The sequence below is a fragment of the Strix uralensis genome, chromosome 11, assembly GCF_047716275.1.
Source record: "Strix uralensis isolate ZFMK-TIS-50842 chromosome 11, bStrUra1, whole genome shotgun sequence".
NCBI lineage: Eukaryota > Metazoa > Chordata > Aves > Strigiformes > Strigidae > Strix > Strix uralensis.
In genome coordinates this window covers 25782701-25789129 of record NC_133982.1, presented here as the reverse complement: position 1 = coordinate 25789129, position 6429 = coordinate 25782701, and positions in this window count along the sequence as shown.

The following is a 6429-nucleotide window of genomic DNA, read 5'->3' as shown; positions in this document are numbered from 1 at the left end:
GCTTGAACATGTGATCAGTGTAACCTTAGGTTGCAAGACTAAGACCCTTGGGACCCTTACCCCAAGGCAGTCTGGACAGAACTGTTTCTTCTCTTCACCTGGATTCAAGCAGAGCAGGAATTCACACAGTGTATATAACCTAAGCATTTTTATAGTAATCTTCACTCCTATAGAAATAGCAAAGTAGAGAATAATACACATAGCTCCCACAGTTTAAATCCCATGGGTAACAGTATATACTGTACTGAATTTTTAATAGCACATTATTCAGAGTATCACATAAATTGCTATTACTGATGTAATAAAACCTAAACCAACACAGCTGGAGAGACTAAGGCTATAAATACACCATATATTTTTTTTGTATTGTAATAATATGGGCCAAATTATTTTTAAGTCTAAATCTGATGATTTTAGTTGAATTAGACGAAGTCTGAATGTGTATATCTACTATAATTCGTGTCCCTGGTCAAATGCCTTTGCCTAATTTATATTTATATTTTCATACAGAAACGGCTCTATGGTCCTTAAAGGACATTCTCTGTTTTATGGATTGATCCTGCTGCTGGGGAACTCAAAGAAAAAAATTCAGGTGAGGAAGATCTGAACACACTGTAATTCAGCATTCTAAGCTTTTTGAGTACATAAGAAACCTATTTCTTTAGTTCTTGTGTTTTCTGATCATCCCTCTGTCTCTGCTGTAGCCCCTGGTGAAAAAGTGCTCACGGGGGCAAACATCAGCAACGTGCAGCTCAGGTCTAGCTGAGCCCACCTTGGAGGAGGGGCAGGGCACACAAGGTGACCCCTTGAGAAGTTCTTTCTTCTCTGTTTCTGTAATCTCAGTGTCCAGATAAAACATTTCAATCGAGATCAAAACCACACCACATATGTGTGTGTTTCAAGCTTTTGGTCAGTAATCTTTAAGGCCTGATTCAAAGCTTATTGAAGTCCACTGTTGCTGACACTGATTTCAAGGAAAATTAAATTGGACTTTCTGTAAAGTAGGATCCAAAACTTTTCTTTGTTCTTGACTGGCTGGGCACACCATTAGGCCTCAGAGCATAACTGATGTTACTACGCACACATATATATAATATATAGCTATATAATTGATGATAGTAAATTTTAAAATTTGCTGTTACGGACATGTCTGTATAACGTAGGCTCTGAGAGTTTCCAAGCCACTTTAATCTCTGCGATAGCCGTGCTGGCATAGTGGGGCACAGATAACATTCCACACCGACGGGCTCTGTGACAGGACTGTCAGTGCTGGCAAAATGTGAAAGTGTTAGGGAAATGCCGTACGTGCACCAGTGTTATCTGCTGTGCTAGGCTGTGCCTCCTGAATGTGCTGGATGCAGTTCCAGTATAAGCTTATCTGGTAGGTTACAGTATGGGTAGATCTGACTTTCTGAATGAGTCCAGAAGAAGACTGTTTCAATACGAGAAGAATTTTGCTTTTAAGGAATAGATCAATTTAGTACAGACAAATGCTTTGTTGCAGCTAATTCCTTGCTCTTTTTTTTTTTTTTTTTTTGCATATTCCCTTTTCTCAAACAGTTAATGCACCCGAGAAGTAAATGTAAGGGAAGACTGTTGACAGCATTTTCTTTTTAAAATAACTCTTTCCTCTTCTGAATTCTTTATAAAAAGCCTTCAAAATGGAAATCAAAATTTTAAATTCAGCTTTGCTGTTAAAACCAAAAGATATCTTGGTAAATATGCAGCATGAAGAAAACCTCCAAGCATATCCAATGGGCTTTGCAGTGATCTAAGCCCTATGTTTTCTTAACCTGAACGGTACACATTGTCAAAACCTTTCATCTTTCTACAGGGCACAGATTCCCCACAGCAGTAGACACCCTGAGCCTTATTATGGCTACCTGGAGACCTGAGCCTACCTAACTAAGAAAAGAGATTTAACATGAAAGCCAAAAATAATGACTGCACTGACACACAAAGGCCAAGTAGTGTGTTTGGCAAACAAATAAATGTAGCTAAATAGGACAGACAATTACTGGTTCTGAAACCTAATTACCATCAGGAAAGTGGCAGTTTCCTGCATGTGACTCACCAGCCCACATATCTGCAGCTGTCTCCCGCTTGGCGCTTCCCCGAGGATGCCGTCCAGCCAGGCTTTGATTCTCTGTTGGAGAAGTGTTTTCTGTAAGAGCTGCTGTTCCTGGTGCTTTGCTCCCTCTCTCCCACAACAAGGGCATTTGTTTTGCCTCCATGCTCCAAACACTCATCCCTTGTCCTTAAATAGGTGAGGTGCCAGTCTGCCTGTTTTACTTTCTTTTCATTCCCTTTCATTCAGAATGATTCACATTTGAATGTGTAAATCCTCTGTCTTTCCAGAAACATAAGCTTTGCTTCTGGGATTCCTTTTACATATTAAATATTAACAATATAGATGATAAATTTATCTCAGGCTCCTGTACAAGAATATTGGATTTCCAGGTCCAGTTCCTTTGGTACTCCGCAATCAAGATTTTTTATGGAAAAAAGTTGTTCTAAGGTTCATAGCAGACGCTTTAGAGGGGGTACTTAGGAGCAGACCCAGGCAGCAATCTTTTGTTACTTCCATACGGTATCTATATTCATTAAGGTAATGAAGCTATTAATTGAATATGTAAGTTCAAGTAATTAAATACAAGAGTTATTTCTTTAGTTTAAAGGGTAATAATAAAAAATTTAAACTTGCAAACTAGATCACACATTTAGTGATGATAAATGTGATCTGGAAAGTGCAATATTCCAGTATGAATTAGTTAATTGCATCCATTCATTAGGTGATACACATTAGCAGAAGGTCAATCCATTTGAGGCTTGATGTGTTTTACAAATAATAAATTCAAACAGGTAAATTGAAGAGAATTTAAAAATGTAAAGGTTTTCTATATATTTAAATTCAGAATAGAATCCCTACAACCAGGAGCACACTGGCTGTATCTTCACAGTTCGCAGCACGGTTCTTTGCAGCGCTCCCGAGGCACTGCCGCTCACTGCCATGTGTGGGAGAAGATGGGTGCTGTTCTGCAGGGACGGGGCTAAGCCACCCCGCGGCTGCGTGCCGCTGGGCGTTGCTCTGCGCAGGGTGCTGACCAGCCGAGGAGCAGCTGGGGCTGGATGGTTTCAGGAAGGCTTCACACTAAAGGAGTGACACCTCAGGCTCACTCCACAACTGGCAAAAGCAGCTTTCTGCTCAACTCTAGTGAGGGACATGGTACATTCCAACTGTTGACTTAAACTATACTACTAATTTTTGAAACCAACCCAATTATAAAACAAGTCAAACACTGACAGTCTTTCCAAGCATGTACTGCTTTATCACTGTCACTGAATTATTTGTGTCTTACTTAAATCCTTAAATTCAAGTTTCAATTTAGGACCGCATTTACCATAGCATCAGTTAACAGTTCTACTGGGTATAAAATGGCCAATATCACAGGTAAAAAAACGGATCCATTTTACTCATTTTTAGTAAAAATTATGTTAAATCAAGTTTTCTTCATTAGCCATTCCTGGATTTTCAGTAATAAAAATGGTTGTTCTTGATATCAGCATTTATTTTATTTTTTATGTTAAACATAATGTAGAAATAAGGAAAATAAAAGTAGATTTTATTTTGTTTCTTTAGAATTTAAAATACATCCAGACTCATTCTTAAACAATTGTTAATAAGATTTATAATATTAAGACAGTTAATTCACTGGGATATTTGAAAAATTTCTGAAATAATATTTTATAGGATCATCACAGTATTGCGGGTGTTGCTTGATAGATAATATTGCTTATGTGTATAACAATAATTTTACCTTATATGTATAAAATATCTTTGTCTGGAGCAAGGACTGATACCATCCTGCACACAATTCAAGGGCCATAATTCTTAAGAGATTTCAAACAGTAAGCCTCTTTCAAATGATCAGGCTTAGAGACATTTAGAGAATTGATTCAATTAACCTAGACGAAAAAAGTGCTATAATGTGTGATTTATGTTTGCAGATAAATTAAAATACAAGTATGTCCTGAAGAGCATTCGCTGCCATCATGGTCAGTAATGAAAATAGCAGGCAATTAAAATAGGACACCTGAGGCTGAGGCTTTTACTGTATATATCAGAAAATGAAGTTCAGACTTCATAAGTGGAAACCTGAGCTGAAAAATAACTTAGTGGAAGTTTCTGTTTGGTCCCTATTTTTCTTCCAAAAGTGATTTCTAAAGCAATAAGAAATAGGAAGGGACGTTTACTGAGGCAGGAGGCAAAGGCTACAGAGGAGCAGGCTCTCTCAGTCAATACTGAACTTGTATGACGAACCAGGGATATCCTTGCTAAATGGTAGCAGGACAGCTGAGAGAAATATATATAAAAAAGAACTTATGAGTCAGATTGAAATAATTTTGGGGCAGGTTTTGAAGTTGATCTTGAAATGAATCACTGGAAGTGTCTGACAGAATGATGTGATTCAGTTCCTTCATGTGTGTGACAAAGTGCTTAGAGTCTGGAGCTCACTAAGGACCATAAGAAATATTCACCGATTTGAAGTAGTAAGTACAAAGACCCCCGTGTTGTTGGAGTTGCTGTAGCCACTGCCCATTTCAGTGCTGTATCTGTACACCAGCTTTGGTACTGCTACTCTGCCCAAAATAGGTATTTGAGATACAAATAGTTCCACCCAGTCCTCTAGTTTTATGACTTCCTTTAGGCAATGGAGATGTAGTATAGAGCAGAAAAGTACCAGTACTCTGACTGAGCAACCCAGGAATGCCTTTATTACATTTGTATTGTCTTCAACTTCACAGCTCTGTCTTTTGCACCCTCTCTAGCTACCAAAGGTCTACCTTCCATCAGAGGCATTTGTAGAAGCAACATCTATGTCCTTGTCTATAAATAATATCAGTTGCTGGGGGTGGGTGGAGAAACTGAGACTTGTAAATGAAACAAAGGTATTTCTTCAAATTATACATTCAGATTGATCTAAATATAAAAATAAAATTCTTCGGGAATGATTTTGGTCTTGGCTACATACTAGCCTAAATTCTACCACTGAAGTAAGACACAGAGTCACTTGGTTGTTCTTCATTTTTTTGACATCCATTTCTTCACAAAGTGTGAAGACAGTAATATCTTTGTCATTACAATCTGAAACAGAACATATTTGTTTCCTGATTTGCTGTCTAAGTAGGAGTTTAATTAAAACCCATTCATGTGAGAGAAAATAAGCCAGTCTGACTTAATTGCCAGTTGATTTAGTATTTCCAATTCACAAAAAAAACCCAGAAAGTACATGACTGCAATAAGAATAAATGGTTTCTCTGCCGTGGGTAGGTGTTTAGGGACCGCAGAACTCAGCCCGAACCTAGGGTATTGTTTCTCTTCCTTCTCTTCTTGGCAATGTTGGACTCGCTTTTTTCTTTCACAAATTGATTAGTTTATTTCTGTATTCATTGTTATTACTGAGTTATTGTCCTAATGTCCAAGGCAATAAGGGTAGTAATCCCATGACTCAATTTGCTATCATAAAGTAGCCAGTGTAGTGCTGAATCATGGAAGCAGCTCAATTCATCAGTGTGTCCAGCATAGCGTTAAAGACCTTGCTCTTAATTCTGTTCTGCAAACTGCTGTACTTGATGAGAACCCACCCGTGGTCGTGGTGCTAAGGCCTACATCATTGTCTTCCAGGTGGTGGAAAGGGAACTGCGGTTGGTCACTTGCTGTCAGGAGGAGCAACAGCGCGTGTCCGCCGTGTTCTTCCGGGAGCCCTCCGAGGCTGGCCGCGGAGCAGGAGCCTGCAGCGTGGTAAGTGCAGTGCCACTCTCCACCTGAGCAATGCCAGCAAGGCCTAGGTAGCAGTTAGTCTAAAGGTGGCCAGCTCAGAGTGCTTTTGCAAACTGAATTGCTTTTAGATGGAAGAGGAATAATGTGGTTTGTATGACAAGTAGCTGATGAAGGTCGCTTAAGCAGCTCCAGATTATGTGGGTTTGAACTGCATCTCCACATGCACTGGAATCCCTTCTCGTCAAAATCTCCTGAACTTTATTGACTTGATTTAATAACGGAACTGTTATACAGTTTCCTCATTCCCGAAACTTGTTTAAATGAAGTCCCTTTTTAAAGGAGCACATCCCCACTCTGATTTATTTTAAAACAGCTTTTAGAAGGTGTCATCCTTGTGATGAAGTGTTAGGTCTATGTTGCCAGTGTGCCATTAAAAATTGAATTTCTGACGTTTAAAAGTCTCACTCATCCCAAGTGTCACAGTTTGACAGCTCTGCATGTCACATTACAGCATAGTATTATGGATCCATTTCCTCTGTCAGGGGAAGAAAAAAAAAAGAGAAAAATGAGAGAAAGCAAAATCTGCAGTCTCCTTCTTCATCATTGAGCTGGAAATTTACAGAAATATGCATGTTACCCCTGAAGTG